This window comes from Ictidomys tridecemlineatus, chromosome 10, assembly GCF_052094955.1.
Source record: "Ictidomys tridecemlineatus isolate mIctTri1 chromosome 10, mIctTri1.hap1, whole genome shotgun sequence".
In the NCBI taxonomy this organism is placed as follows: Eukaryota; Metazoa; Chordata; class Mammalia; order Rodentia; family Sciuridae; genus Ictidomys; species Ictidomys tridecemlineatus.
Genome location: NC_135486.1, coordinates 88,444,844 through 88,462,552, shown reverse-complemented (window position 1 = coordinate 88,462,552; position 17,709 = coordinate 88,444,844).

The window sequence follows — 17,709 nt, the reverse complement described above, 5'->3', positions numbered from 1 at the left end:
CTATATATATAAGATTAACTCAAGGCTTCATGCATGCTAAATAAGCACTATACCACTGAGCCATATCCCCATGCCTTTTTATTTTCTTCTAAACACAGGGTCTGCCTAAGTTTCCCAGGTTGGCCTTGAACTGTGATCCTTCTCTCTCAGCCTCCTGAGTAGCTGGCATTATAGGCACGTAGACCATGTTTGGCAATATATATCTTTAATACTATAAAGATTTCCTAACCGAGCCCTCTCACTGATCCCTCTCTCTTGATCATTTTAATCCATGATTCAGACTATCCAGCCAGAAAGAATTTTAGAAAATGCAAATTTGAATGTATTATTTTTTTCTATTTAAATCTCTACATTACTGTTAGTATACAGTATGCATTTCCTCTTGTAATTTACATTCTTTGGTATAATTTTGTTTTTGCTCATCTTTTCCCACCTTCTGCTTCCCACTACCCCCACTATCCAGTATGTTAAATGCCCATCTTTGGAACTAATCCATATTTTAAATATTTGCAGTTCTTCATCCTCTGGATATGCTTTGGTTGGCTAATATTATTTTAGAAAAGTAATTTTCTTTGTTGTTAACATTTAAAAATTAAGAAATTTTACACTAAAATATATAGATTTAAAATTTTCTTAAAATATGGTTCATTAGGTTTGTATTACCAGTGCAACTAGACAAGCCTAGGATTTATAAATCAAGCAATGGTCACTGCTTCTGATGGTCCCTTAGCAGCTCATGTCAGATTCCTAATCCCTATACACAATGAAGTTTGTGGCCTTGACCAAAAGTGAGATACATAGCTAAAGCAAAATAATATGTATATTCTCTCTTTTCAACCAATGTTATTACATCATTCAGAATAAAATAAATCCGGATATGTTGTAATTTAAATCTGCATTCCTGCATTCATTTTTCAACCCAGTGGCTTCTCAAGATGAAAACAGCACCATAGATTCTTTCCATGGGGAAGAAACTCAAGTGAAAAGCTCTGAGTGGACTGGCTCTATCTGTCTCTGATATTACCATAATTTGCATGCCAAAAGGAAGCCTTCAGGCAGAGTGACCCTTTTTGGGGGGATGGGTGCATCCCAGAATTGGAGACTGACAGGCCTTGCTCAGAACACAGGAAAGCTGGCTCTACTAGTCCTCCTGGCATTGTCTTCAGGCTCCTTGGAAGAGGCAGGAACCCTAAGGCAGGACAGGAGGTCAAGGTTAGGGAGGTCACCAATTGCAATGTCAAAGTAAAGTCAGGATAAGTTTCGCTTTAGGAAGATTAACTCATGGATAGGATGAGAGTAAGAATAATTAAATGTCACTGTTTTGTGCCTTACTTTCCAATTGAAATAGAATATTGTAATTTTGGGCTCTTTTCTTCTCTCAGATAAAGATATGCTTAAGAGCTAAGTGACAGTTTCCAAATGGATGCATCAATTTCTATAGACAACACCAGGAAACTCTTTACAGCTACCGTTTGTGAAAAAATATATTTATCAAAATTATAGATATAAGTTGACACAGAGGGTCCTGACCTCAGAAGGGAATGCAAATGATGGTTTCCACTGTAAGTCTTTCTCACTGGGACCATGGTACCTGTTTTTTCATTTAAGCTTGAATGAACATACAAATAGCAACATAATTAATGATATGAGAAGCAAAGTTTTGCCAAAGTTCAGAGCGGATCAATGAAGAAAATGACAACAGAGCCAGATTTCTTAGGGATTGTTGGTAATGGGAGATAGGATTCTTGTGAATTCTGTGATTAATCTAAAAATTAAAGAATTAAATTATTTCACTTGTTATTAAATAAAAGAGATGAAATTTTCTTCTAGTATAATGTTTGGAAACGCATACTGACACACATACTGACATTTTACACACTGACTGGCATATATGCATGTGCACATCTTGTGTTTTCAGTTAAACACATACATACATGCAGTTATATCTGGCAGGGCTTTTGAGAGAAACAAGTATATGCAATGATAGGTAGTAGCAAAGATAGAAGGGGAAATAGGGACATAAATCAGGATTATTCAGCATGGCACTATTGACATTTTAATTTGGGTTATTATTTGTTTTGAAAGACTGTCCCTGTGCTGGATATTTAACAGAATTTCTGGTACCTACCTAATAAACAGTTATAATATCCCCTCCTTTTGACAGATATCCTTTTAAACTCATTCTCTAATCTTTCTCATGTATTTCCAATTTTCTCCTAACATGAATTATTTTTTAAAATCAAAACAAAATAAATAAATGGTTGACTGAAAAGTATAATTTTCACCTAACAGGTCAATTCCCTGCTTCGTAATGATGTCACAATGATGTCTATTTAGTTCCTGTGTCCATTATTTCAACTGAGTTGTTGTTTTCTTGTTATTGGGTTGATTTGATATTAGCCTCATATCTGATCTTTGGTTGGCAAATGTTTTTTTTCTCATTCCTTTGGTTGTCTCTTCACTCTGTTGTTTTCTTTATTATGCAGACATTTTTTAGTTGATACAATCTCAATTTTAAAAATGTTTGGTTTTCTTTTTGATGATTTTGAGGTCACATCCAAGAAATCTTTGCCACACCAATGTCATGGATGTTTTCCCCCAATAGTTTTATAGTTCACAGTGTTATATGTAAGTCTTTAATTTTCAATTGATTTTTTTTATATAGTGTGAGGCAAGGGTCCAGTTAGTTGGTTAGTTTCTTTTCTTTCTTTATTCCTTTCTTTCTCTCCTTCTTTCTTTCTTTGATTCTTCATATTCTTTTATGTGAATATCTAGTTTTCTCAGTGGCATTTTTTGAAGATACTGTCCTTTCTTCAAGATCTGTTCTTGGCATCTTGGCATCTTTGACCATAAATGTGTGGGCTTATTTCTGGACTTTGTATCCTATTGCATGTGGTCAATGTGTCTGTTTTTGTGCTAGCACCATGCTTATAGCTTTCTAATATATTTTAAAGTCTGACAATAATGCCTCTAGCATTAACATTTTGCTCAAGATTGCCTGATATATATATATATATATATATATATATATATATATATACACACACACACACACACACACACGTGTGTGTGTGTTTGTGTGTGTGTATTTTCACATATAATTTAGAATTATTTTTCCTATTTTCATCAAAAATACCATTAGAGTGATGTAAATGGTTGGAGTTGGAGAATATCATGCTAAGCGAAATAAGTCAATCCCACAAAAACAAAAGCCAAAGGTTTTCTCTAATATATGAATACTAATTCACAATAAGGTGAGGGGCACTAGGGAAGAATAGAATTACCTTAGATTAAGTAGAGGGAAGTGATGAGAGGGAAAGGAAGAGGATGTGGGGATTGGAAAGATAGTATAATAAAACAGACATTATTACTGTGTGACTGCATGACCAATATGATTCTGCAACATTTACACTCAGAAAACTGAAATTATATCCCATCTAAGTATGGTTTATCAAAGTGCATAAATGCATTCTACTGTCATGTACAACTAATTAAAACAATTTTTAGTTGGAATTTTGACAGATATTGCTTTTTTAAGGTAGTATGGACATTTAACAATGCTGCTACTTCTAATCCATGAACAACAAATATCTTTTCACTTCTGTATATACTCTATACTTTCTTTCATCAATGTTTTATATTTTTAGTATATACCTATACCTGTATCTATCTATCTTTACCCCTTTCTTCTAAGATCTAATAACTCTATATTCTCACCTCCTACCCCCTTAACATCTCATCTTACACCTCACCCCCGGTTCTTTGTCCACAATCAGAAATTGTGAACACTTTTGCAAACCTACATTTTATATTGTAGATAATAATTGAACTTACCATTTTTGTAAACTGTGACCAAACTCTAAGCATCTTAACAGCAGCTGTTTGGTTTAAGGTTGTATATTGTTTGTATTGGGATCTGTTTACATTGTTCTTCCTCTCAAGAAGAAGTATTGGAACCCTGCAGGAGCACTATAAGCATATAGGGTAAAAATGGTTATACCTTGGTCTGCAGTGCTGGAAGAGAAGACACATGAACAACATGAAGAAACAAGGAAGGAAAGTGCCCCAAATAAACAAAGATGCTACATTATTAGAGTCCATGGCCAGAACAGCAGAAGAAATGTCAGAGAAGGAGTTCAGGATGTACATAATTAAAATGTTCTATGAATTAAAGGATAATGTAAGAGAGAAAATACAGGCAGCAAAAAAATCATTTTGGAGTGCTACAAAAGCAAATACAGGAAGCAAAAGATTACTTTAATAGGAAGATAGAGGTTCTGACAAAAACCAAATCCTTGAAATGAAAGAAATAATAAACCAAATAAAAGCTCAATTGAAAGCATCACCAACAGTTTAGACCACTTGGAAGAGAGGACTTCAGACATTGAAGACAAAATATATAATCTTGAAAAGAATGTAGACCACACACAGAATATTCAAGAAATATGGGGTAGCATAAAAAGACCAAATTTAAGAGTTATTGGGATAGAGGAAGGCATACAGTTCCAAACCAAAGGAATGCCCAATCTCTTAAATAAAATAATATCCAAAAATTTTCCAAACATGAAGAATGAATTGGAAAAACAAATACAAGAGGCTTACAGGACACGAAATGTACAAAATCACAACAGATCCACACGAAGGCACAGTGTAATGAAAATGCCTAGCACACAGAATAAGGAGATAATTTTAAAAGCCATGAAAAGAATCAGATTACATATAGGGGGAACCAACAAGGATCTCTGCAGATTTCTCAATCCAGACCCTAAAAGCCAGGTCCTGGAACAACATATTCCAAGCCCTGAAAGAAAATGGATGCCAACCAAGAATCTTATATTCAGAAAAATTAAGCTTTAGATTTGATGATGAAATAAAAGTCTTCCATGATAAACAAAAATTTAAAATAATTTACACTAGATAGCCTGTACTACAGAACATCTTCAGCAAAATACTCCATGAGGAGAAAATGAAAAAACAACAATGAAAATCATCAGAGGCAGGTATTACAGTAAAGAAAAACTAATCAAAGGAGAAACAAAGTCAACTTAAATAACAAAAATGCCTGGGAATACAAATCATGTTAATGGCCTAAATTTACCAATCAAAATATATAGACTGACAGATTAGATATTTTTTTTAAAAAAGAAAAACACAACAATATGCTGTCTCCAAGAGACTCATGTCATAGGAAAAGATATCCACAGACTGAATGTGAAAGTTTGGGAAAACTCATACTACTCACATGGACTGTGTAAACAAGCAGGGGTTTCCATCCTCATATCAAATAAAGTGGGCTTCATGACAAAGTTAGTCAAAAGGAATAAGGAAGGACATTTCATGCTTTTCAAGGGAACCATACACCAAAAAGACATAATAATTATAAATATATACCCCCCCAAAATGGAGCATCTAGTCAGAGCAATTAGATGAAAGAAATTAAAGGGATACGGATAGGAAAAGAAGAACTCAAATTAGCACTATTTGCTGATTATATGATTCTATCCCTAGAATACTCAAAATATTCCACCAGAAAACTTCTAGAACTAATAAATGAGTTCAGCAAAGTAGCAGGTTATAAAATCAACACCCATAAATCTAAGGTATTTCTGTATATCATTGACAAATCCTCTGAAATGGAAATGAGGAAAACTATCCCATTTAAAATAGCTTCAAAAACAAACAAAAAAAGCCCCAAACTTGGGAATCAACAAGAGTTCTTTCATTGTAGAAAGAGTTCTACAATGAAAGCTATAGAACACTAAAGAAAGAAATTGAAGAAGACCTTAGAAGATGTAGAGATTTGCCTTGATCTTGAATAGGCAAAATTAACATTGTCAACATGACCATACTATCAAAAGCACTACACAGATTTAATGCAATTCCAATCAAAATCCCAATGACATTTCTCAAAGAAATAGTAAAAGCAATCATGAAATTCATCTAGAAAAATAGGAGATGCAGAATAGCTAAAACAATTCTTAGCAGAAATAGTAAAGCAGGAGGCATCATTATACCAGAATTAAACTATACTACAATACTACAGACCAATAGTAACAAAAAATGGCATAGTATTGGCACCAAAATAGACAGGTAGACCAATGGTACAGAAAAGAAGAAACAAAATCAAACTCACATAATTACAGTTATATTAGGCAAAGCCACCAAAAACATACAGTGGAGAAAAGACAGTCTCTTCAAGAAATGGTGCTGGGAAAACTGGAAATCCATATGCAAAAAAATGAAATTGAACCCCTATCTCTTACCATGCACAAAACTCAGTGACAAATCCTCTGAAATGGAAACAAGAAAACTACCCCATTTAAAATGGCCTCATAAAAATGGGGAGGGGGAATCAAAGAATTAGTCAAGAGACCATGCCCCTAATAGAAGTAAAGTAGGCCCAAATATCCATCATGTTGGATTAGGTCTGAACTTCCTTAATAAGACTCTTATAGCACAAGAAATAAACATCAAGAATCAATATATGGTATGGATTCAAACTAAAAAGCTACTTCTCAGTGTAGCAAACAATCAGTGAGGGGAATAGAGAGCCTACAGAATAGGAACCAATTTTTGCCATATGCAATTTAGATAGAGCACTAGTCTCTAGAATATATAAAGAACTCAAAAATCTTAATACCAAAAAAACAAATAACCCAATAAATTAATAGGCAAAGGATCTGAACAGACACTTCTCAGATGATGATATACAATCGATCAACAAATATATGAAAAAATGTTCAACATCTCTAGCAATTTGAGAAATGCAAATCAAAACTACTCTAAGATTTCATCTCATTCTAGTCAGAATAGTAGCTGTTAAGAATACAAACAACAACAAGTATTGGCAAGGATGTGGGGAAAAAGGTACACTCATACATTGCTGGTGGTATTGTAAATTGGTGTAGCTAATATGGAAAGCAGTATGGAGATTCCTTGGAAAACTGGGAATGGAACCACCATTTGACTCACCATTTTACAGGTCTATACCAAAAGACTTAAAAACAGCATACTATAGGGACACATCCACATCAATGTTTATAGCAGCACAATTCACAGTAGCTAACTGTGGATCCAACCTAGATGCCCTTCAGTAGATGAATGGATAAAGAAACTGTGGTGTATATACACAATGGAATATTACTCAGCATTAAAAAAGAATAAAATCATGGCATTTGTATGTAAATGGATGGCATTTGAGAATATAATGTTATGTGAAGTAAGCCAATACCCAAAATCCAAATGCTGGATGTTTTCTCTGATATTGGGATGCTAATTCATAATGGGGATGGAGGGTAGAACATGGAAAGAACAGATGAACTCTAGATAGGGCAAAGTGGAAGGATGGGAAGGGAAGGGGTGTGTGAGTAGGAAAGGCAGTGGAATAAGATGGGCATCATTACCCTAAATACATGTATAAAGACACGAATAGCATGATTCAATGTTGTGTACAACCAGAGATATGAAAAATTCTGCTATATATGTGTAATATAAATTGAAGTGAATTCTACTCTCATAAATAACAAATTAGAATAATTTTTTTTAAAAAAGTGTATTACTTTGAACTATACACTCACATGCATTTAAGTTGGAGAGAAACCTCTCTCTACATTAGCTGTGTGAGTCTATGGTTATGACTTTTCTCAATTAAGGCCTGCTGTTACCTCCAGTGGAGCTTCCCAGACACAGATTTTTCTCTTTTCTCTTTACAGAAATGTTCAAATAATAAAATCCTCTAGGATTTGTTTTTCAGAAGGAGAAATGAATACATTCTTAATATTCAGTTGTGGAAAATATTGCACCAGCTGACTTGAAAAATCCTAAATTAGAGGAGGGCATCTATGTTGCTTCCACAGTTTAGCTATTGTGAGTTGAGCTGCTATGAACATTGATGTGGCTGCATTACTGTAGTATGCTGATTTTATGACCTTTAGGTATAGACCAAAGAGTGGGATAGCTGGCTCAAATGGTAGTTTCATTCCAAGTTTTCTAAGGAATCTCCATAGTGCTTTTCAGATTGGTTGCACTAATTTGCAGTCCCATCAGCAATGTATGAATGTGCCTTTTCGCCCACATCCTTGCCAATATTTATTGTTTTCTGTATTCTTTTTTTAAATATTATTTTTTTTTGGTTGTTGATAGGCCTTCATTTTATTTATTTATATGTGGTGCTGAGAATTGAACCCAGTGCCTCACACATGCCAGGCAAGTGTGCTACCACTGAGCCATAGCCTCACCTTCTGTATTCTTGATAACTGCCATTCTGACTCGCATGAGATGAAATTTTGGAGTAGTTTTGATTTGCATTTCTCTAATCATTAGAGATTATATTTGTTGATCGAATGTATATCTTCTCCTGAGAAGTGTTTGCTACTCCTTAGGCCATTTACATTGATGGGGTTGTTTGTTTGTTTGTTTTGGTGTTAAGTTTTTTGAGTTCTTTATATAACCTGTAGATTAGTGCTCTGTCTGCTATGTGTGTGGCAAAAATGTGCTCCCAATATGAAGGCTCTCTATTTACCTCATTCATTGTTTCTTTTGCTGAGAAGAAGATTTTTAGTTTGATTCTATTCTGTTTATTAATTCTTGTTTTTATTTCTTGCACTTTAGGAATCTTGTTAAGGAAGTCAGGGCCTGATCTGGCATGATGAATATTTGGGCCTACTTTTCCTGCATTAGGTGCAGGGTCTCTGGATTAATTCCTTGGTCCTTGATTGACTTTGAGTTGAGTTCTGTGTAGGGTGAGAGATAGGGGTTTAGTTTCATTTTGCTGCATATGAATTTCCAATTCTCCCAGCACCATTTATTAAAGAGATTGTCTTTTCTCCACTGTATGTGTTTTGCACCTTTGTCTATATATAACTGTATTTATGTGGGTGTGTTTTAATTCTTCTATTCTGTACCATTGGGCTGTATGTCTATATTGGTGCCAATACCATGTCATTTTTGTTACTATAGCTTTGTAGTATAGTTTAAGGCCTCGTATTGTGATGCCTCCTGCTTCCCTCTTCTTGATAAGGATTGCTTGGGATATTCTGGGTCAATTATTTTTTCAAATGAATTTTATGATTGCTTTTTCTATTTCTATAAGGAATGACATTGAGATGTTAATTGGAATTGCATTGAATCTGTAAAGCACTTTGGGTAGTATGGCCATTTGACAATATTAATTTTGCTTATCCAAGAGCATGGGAGATCTTTCCATCTTATAAGATATTCTTCAATTTTTTTCTTTAGTGTTCTGTCATTTTCATTGTAGAGTTCTTTCACCGCTTTTATTGATTCCCAAGTATTTTATTATTTCTTTTTGAGGCTATTTTGAATGGAGTAGTTTTCCTAATTTCTCTTTCACAGGATTCATCACTGTGGTATATATAACAATGGAATATTACTCAGCTTAAAAGAGAATAAAATTATGTCATTTGCAGGTAAATTGACGAAGTTGAAGAATATCATGCTAAGTGAAGTAAGCCAATCCCCAAAATCCAAAGGCCAAAATTTCTCTCTGATAAGTGGATGCTTACCTATAACGGGGAAGGTGGAGGCATGGGAAAAATAAAGAAACTTTGGACTAAGGGGAGAGAGATTAGAAAGGGTTCATGGGGACAAGAAAGATGGTAGAATGAAATGGATATCATTACCCTAGGTACATATATGACTGCACATATGGTGTGATGCTACATCATGTACAACCATAGAAATATAAAGCTGTACTGCAAATGTGTCCAGTAAATCAAATTGCATTCTGCTGTCATATATACCTAATTAAAATAAATAAATTGATTTTTTAAAAATTCTGAATTATATGAAGAAAAACTCTGAATCAGCAAGAGTAGGCTTCAAAGTGTGAAGCATCTTATGTGAAGGGTGATGGGTATGGTATAGACTTATTCTCAAGTCACTGACTTATTTCTAATTATGTCATTTGATCCTTAGTTCACTATTATTAATATCCCAAAGACTTATAATATTAATTATTATTATTAAGACCTGTAATAGAATGCTGAATTTGGTTTGAGTTTGAAGGTGCTGACTAATGTGGCATGTACAACTGGTCTAGTGTTTTATGTCCAAGGTGATTATTTGTTTCTGTGTAAATTGTTGGTAGACATATTAACATATTAAACTAATTACTTCATAATATGAAATTGCATAAAAAACAAGAAAAAATTTAAAAAAAGAAATTGCATATTTATTCCTGGGGAAAATATTGAATGCATTTTAACATGACTCTTTCTCCTCTCTGCCTTTCCTAATTTTTGCTTGGATAAAAATTTATAATACCTGGCAAATTAATTGTGCATTTTTCCTGAACCATTCTTACAGTTCATTTGGCCTACTCTGTTGCTATATAAGAAGTATTGAAACAGTAATTATTTTCTTATTTCCAGGTGCTTAAATAAGGCTCAAGAATGCTCAACTACTTTTCTGAAGTCACAAATTAAACAAGAGCCAAGGACTGCTAGGTCATACTTTTGTAGCATTTAGTTATTTGCAGTTTTCAACCACTGATATGGATAGAACCTGTTAGTCAGAAAATAAAATTTCCATGTAACTGGATTATCTGCAGCAGCTGCATGTCAAGGTGTTTCTGGCCAGAAGAAGATATAAGGAAGCTAGTATTTATTTCACTTACTAAATGTCAGTGGTTATTTTATACACTTCTTATAGTAGCATGGGAAATAATTGTTATGACTGTTTTGTAGATGAAAAAACAAAGGTTGACTTGGTCACATAGTGTTTGAAATGTAAGGATACGATTAGACCTACACTATGCCCTGTGTACTTTGCCCACATTTGGGAAGCAAAAAATAGCAACTTTATTGAGCATGTTGGAATTGTCAGATATAAGAGGGGTTAGACTGAGTTATTTCTCACACCCTGTTATATCACATCAGATCTCAAGTGCTAGTGGAATTCTGGAAACCTAAAGAAACTGCTAAAGAGGTGCTTGTGCCAAACCATCATTCCGGTCCTGTTTTTTTCCAAATTGGAACTATTAAGATTTCAAAGGGATATTAGTGAGTTGTTTCAGTCAAAATGCCTGTGTGTGTGTGTGTGTATATAAACTAGGAAATGTTTTCTTTCTAGAATGTATGTCTCACCACCATGGATCTTTGTCTTCTACATAGTAAGTGCTCAATAAATGTTAATGGCTTAAACAAATGAAGTAAATTTCCCTATATTAGAAGAGGAAAAAATTAAATTAATAAAGCACACAGCACAGCCTAAATTGATAAGCCAAAATCGATGGATCTTGCCTTCTTTAATACACAAAGCCATTGTTAGACTTATGCAAGGACTTCTCATTTTCAGTTCCCTAGGTATAATCACTAATTCAGAATACTTCCCTTCTTATTACTTCACAAAATAACTCCTGGGTAATAAGTGGTCAGTATGGACAGAAATATGAATTAAGTACATTGTCATCTGTAAGTGTCACATGGTTTTCTTTGGGAAACTGCAGATTCATATGCAAGAGCATTCTGGGTCAGATCTCATAACACTCTGGCCATTCATGCATGTATTATTTGCCCCACAACCCGTATATTTTCATTACTGCACTGAGCGCTTCTGTTTCATGGATAAGTTCTCAGGAGACAACGGCATATTGTTCATAATGCAATGTTTTGTTCCAGTAAACTTTTAAAAATCTTTCTCTTTCTTCCATCCCCATAGCCTTTTCACATGCCTGTGACTTGCAGTAAGAATGTTTGATATATCAGGTCATGGTGTAGATTTTGCAATCATTTTTTTGGATGAAAACCAAGATTTAAGGGCTCTGAAATTAAAGTATTTAAGTTTATTCGTGGACTATATAGCACAATCTCTTTAGGAAACAAAAGGCTTAAAATCATACTTTGATGAATGACTAAAGACACCTAAAGCAAGTTATAACAGGAATAGATCAATATTTCTTCTTTTTCAAAACTATCTTTTAAACCTTTATAAGTCAATATTGAATTTATATGCATATGTTCAATTTATACTCATTTTTAAATTGAGAATGTCAACTGTATCACAACATTTAAAATTTAAATAAGCGTGTTTTGTTCTTAAAATCACATCATATGATCAAGGTAACATTTTGTGAATTCATCTTGAAATCAATTTATCTATGACCTGTTATAAACAAAACCAAATGTTAGGCATAGTGGTACAAAGATGAGGCTGTTCAACTCTAAAAACAAAAATATCTCTATTGTTCCCTTAAAGGATTTATTTTATACTTTGAGATCTAAAAATATTTTTTTAAATTCTAAGTTTATTGCATTCTTTATTTACATATATTTGTTGTGGAGGCATGCTTATACTGATTTATGTTGATTTGTGAGAAGAATCTTTTCATATAACTTCTGATACATATATTGGTTAAAAACAACAATAAGAATACAAGAGGAAAAAATAAAATGAAGTTAGTTTCTTAAGTTAAGAAATGAATTTCAGTTTGTTACTCTGAAATTTTGAAGAATATTCACATATACTGATTTTAAATAAATTTCTTAGATCAAAGACAAACCTTCAAATATATGAAACTAGAGATCTTCTCTCTTTAATTTTGTACATCTACAGTTAATAACTGAGCAATACATTCTCATCACTAAAAATATGTTTTTCTAAGAGGGGTGACATGTCTTATTTTAGAGAAACCATTTTTCTTCATAATGGAGAAAACAAAAGAAACAATGTGTAAATTCATAAAATAATCTAGAACAGAAATGTCATTTGATTATACAATGGACGTGACTGGTTGGCAATGAGAGAAAAATTTAAAGTATTTGGAAATTACAGCACACACAAAATAACTCAAAATTGATCATAGGTTTTTGACATAAGATCTAAAACAATATAACTTTCAAATGAGAAAATGCAGTAAGTCTACATAACCTTGGGTTAGGCATAGTTTTATTAGATATGACACCAAAATCACAATCAAAATATAAATTATATCATCATTAAAAACATGTATGCTTTACTGACTACCATCATGGCCATAAAAAAGAATGGAAGAATGTAAGCCAATATTTTCAAAACATATATATGAAAACTATAGGTAGAATATATAAATAACTCTTTATATATTGCAAGTTAGCAATATCAAGTCAAATGATTCAATTTCAAAATAGCCAAGGGATCTGCTTATACATTTCTTCTAAGGTATATAATTATTAATAAGCACATGAAAACATGTTGGATACAATTAGCGGTTAGAAGAATATAAATCAAAATTACAACATGATTCTAACTAGAATGACTTTAATAAAATCAGATAATAATAAAGTGTTGTTTCAAATCAGATAATCACAAGATGAATAATCACAAATGTTGGTAAGGATGTAGAGGTTTTTGAAGATCCATATACTACCAGTGGAAGTATAAAATGGTGCAGTACTTAAAGAAGATTGTGTAGTGGTTTTTCAAAAGTTTAAGAAGAGATTGACCTACCTTATGACTCAATAGTTCCAATTCCAGGTATATATCCAAAAAAAAAAAAAAAAAGAAAACACACAAAAAAATATGTTCACACACAAAGGTGCACAAGAATGCTTATAATGGTATTATTCATAATAACCAAAACATGGAAACAGTCCAAATTTCCATCATCTGATGAGAGAATAAATATTCAATATACAATATAATATTATTTATCAATGAAAATCCATGAGGTACTGATACATGGTACAATATGTATCAACTTTGAAAACATACTAAATGAAATTAATAAGCCACAGAAAACATATCACATTACTCTATTTATTCACATTGTCTAGAATAGAAACTTTTATAGATACAAATGATAGAATAATGGTTGTCTTAGTGCTAGGGAAGTAGGGAACAAGTGGGGAGTGACTGCTATTTGTCATGGTATTGCTTTTTGGAGTGATGAAAATGCTTGTGGCGATGGTTGCACAATTTTTGTGAATATATTAAAAACATTGAATTGCACACTTCTAATGGGTGAATCATATGATATGTGTCATATGTGAATTATAACTTTTGGGATATGAATTATATCTCTATTGAGGCTGTTACATGGAAACAAAGAATTTAGGAGGTAAATTGACCACTCTTGATTATTGTTTAAACAAGAAATAAGAATAAGGGAAAGGGAGAAAATAAGGCTTTTTGATTAGTCTTTGGGGTAGATGTGGGGGGTTAACAGAAGAAGAAGACAAGCTCAGTTTGAGACATAACAAATTTAAGGAGATAGGAATGAATCTATGTCACTGAAACCCAAGAGCAAATCCTGGGCTGGGGAAAACATACTCAGAAATCAAGATCATAACAATGGGTAAAGGAAATCAATAATGTGGGTGAGGAACTACTCAGAGCAGAATAATTCTGAGGAATTCCAATATCTAAGGCTATACATAGGGAGAAGTACCAGTTAAAGAGCTAATTTTTTTAGACAACACATTTCTATGAGCTTCCAGGTATAACATTTATAAGTGAAAAGCAGGATTTAAATAAGTCTTGTGTCATTAATGTACTTGGATGACCTAACAACTAATAATAAAAGTAGAAGTTTTATGATAAAAAACTATATTTTTTCCCTTGTTCAAGTAATGCCAAATTTTAGTAACTGTGTTGTTTTGAAATAAAAAAGTATTAGTGAGTAAAATAGACATAATTTTAAATCTAATTTTCTTAACATTTAAGATTAGTACACACACACACACACACTACTAAATACATATACTAAAATATATATGCTACTAAATTACATATTCCTCACTATGCTATAAGCCTTTTGAATGAAACAGAATACCTTGTTTCTCACAGCTTTAGTATTTTGTATCTTTAAGAAGTCATCTATAAATATATTTTTATATGTTATCAAATCAGTGATTTCCTACAAACAGGTTGATTTTTCAAAGGGAGGTCAGTTATTATAAGACTTTCCATTGCTGGTTAATTCAGAGTGTTTCTATTACTACCGCTTATTGTTCAGAGTAACTTTGTTAATGTTTATAATATGTGGCTTGGAATGCCCTGTTCTTCAAGATGAACTCACTGGAACTCTTGACTTGGCAGCCGGCTGCTTTTTAAAAGTAATGTACCAACAAGATAAGAATAATCAACTTAAATATTTATTTGAATCCTGTCCAAAATAATTACTTACAAGTCTCAAACCAAAATAACAAAATTTGCAGAGCAATTGCAGATACACTTTGCTTTCATACACTTACTGAAGATAAAGAACAGAAAACATGTATTGGTCTTGATAGCTACAGCAGTGTTGTTTAGAATGTTTTAGAGTATATGTCTTAAGCCTTGATGTGCATTTCTGTTCTCCAAAGGAAGTTTTATTTTTGCTTTCAGGCTTTTAAAAAATATGTTCAAGGCACAAAAAGAATGACAATGATTGTTTTTCAACAATTAGAAAGAAGAATGCTTACATGGTGATCCCCGATGGATGTTTGCTTGTAGAAGATATATTAAAGATATTACTAGGAATTTATATTCAGTACCTAAGAACTTGGGCTTAATAGTTACAAAATTTAACTCAAACATTCCTTCCCCCTTTTTCTACAGTGTACCTGTCTTAGTTTGTTTTGTGCTGTTAGAACAAGAGACTGGGTAATTTACAAAACTGAGATTTATTTCTAACAGTTCTAGAGGCTAGATGCATCTGGTGAAGGCCTTCTTACTGTGTAATCCATGGTGGGAGATGGAGAGTCAGGAGAGCACACACAAGGGGACTGAACTCATTCTCTTATCAGGCACCCACTTCTATTATTATTAACCCTCCTGGGATGGAAACATTAATCCATTTATGAAAACAGAGTCCATATGACCTAACCATCTCTTAAAGTTCAACACATTTACTTTGAGCATCAAGATTCATTTCATGAAATGGGGGATGCATTGGAACCACAGCAATACCCAATTTAATCAAGTTTGTGTAGCATGAAATTTACAAGACTGATATGTTATGCTCCAAAATTCTGATCTGAAAAATTGCCTGGAAATGTCATATTGTCCTCTTTTTCAACATCCAGGAGGATCTTGGAAGTGTTTAAAAGAATGCCATGGAGAGAGGTCATAAAGAGTCACTGCTATCATGAAAATGTTGGCAAGCAAAGAATAGTATTCAGTGTCTAAGCTAAGAAAGCAATTCTGTCTTTCACTGCCCCTCACCTGTTATGTCTGGGTAAAACATCAAGATGTGGGTAGGAGTTTCATGGAATAAATAAAAGAAAAACAAATAGTACTCACCTCCTATTTATAGTGCTGTGCACATGGAGGTGTTTGATAGAAGGGGTGCACCCAGGGCTGAGGTTCACTTGGTGGACCTTCTTTGACCTTGAGGAGCTAGATTGAATTAGAGCAGAATTCAGGGAAAGGAAATGAAGGGCAGGAAGCAAATCCTGTACTAACAATGAATCAGAAAGAGGTTCAACTGAGTCAAATGAATTTGTGCCTTAAATTCTGTTGGATATGGGAGGTAAAAAAGAAGGAATTTTCCAGCAACACTAAAAATCTTAGGAGGACTGACGGTGTAGCTTAGTGATAGAACATTTGTCTACCATGTATGAGGACCTGAGTGCATTCCCCAGCATTAAAATAAGTAAATAATCAAATAAACCAATGAATAAATAAATAAAAATAAAAGTCTCTGCATGATACAATCTTCTCCCTCAAAAATTGTAATATACAACATGTACCATATACATTTCCTAGGTTGGTAGTCCTCTATTTTTATATTTAACGAGGTTTTCATATAAAAAATTAAGATATTTTTCATCTGAAAATTAACAATCATAATTTATTTAATATATTATCTTGCTTTTGAAATATTTTGGAAATAAAAATGAGAATAATCATATATATAGATATACTTATATATAAAATTATAAATTATGTTTAAATTCTATGTATTGATTTGAACAATATTTTTACAGGATTTTTATGGAGACACAAATCTGTGTTTAATTATTTTTAGCTTTATTTTATTATTTTAAATGAAGTAATTGTTTGTAGAAAGCAGGACAATGATAGACAATTCAGATCTTCTGTTTCTACCCAATGTTCCCTTCACCACACCAGGCTTGTGGAGGTGGAGTGTGAACAGCTTTTAACCTTACCAGTCATTTGGAATTAAACAGAAAATGGCTCTGTAGGAAATCTCTAAGAACAGACTGTTACCCCACTTCCCAGCCTTTGGAGATGGCTTTTGCTTCCTAGCAGATGAAGTGACAGCCCAGCCATGCATGGATAGGTTGTTCTCTTCCTAGGATACCAGGAGAACAGCTTATTAGGAGGCGATGGTTTACAATAGTCTGCAGTCTCTCAGTGAAACTGATTCTTCTGCTTGTTTTGTTGTTCTTGCTTTGCATTTGAGAAAAAGTATTTTTACTTCCATGCCATTCCTGTCATTTTCTTTCTCTTTGGAGTGGAACTTCCCAGTCTGAAATAAACTTCATTCTCTTTTTATGACTGCTTCATGTTAGTTATCTGTTCTAAACTGAAACTACTTGTATGACCACTCCAAGTATTTTATTGGTAGTCAGATGTGTCCTAGTCATATAATACTAGAATCTATGAAAATTTATTTTGTGCTTAGAAAATAAAAAAAATAAAATTCCTGGGTGTCTATTTATGAAATTTAGATTCTTTGAACTTGTTAGCAATTTGGAGCCATCCTCTAACCTCTAACAATAGAAATTCTTGGATATTTTTGTGACTAAAGATTATAGAAACAAG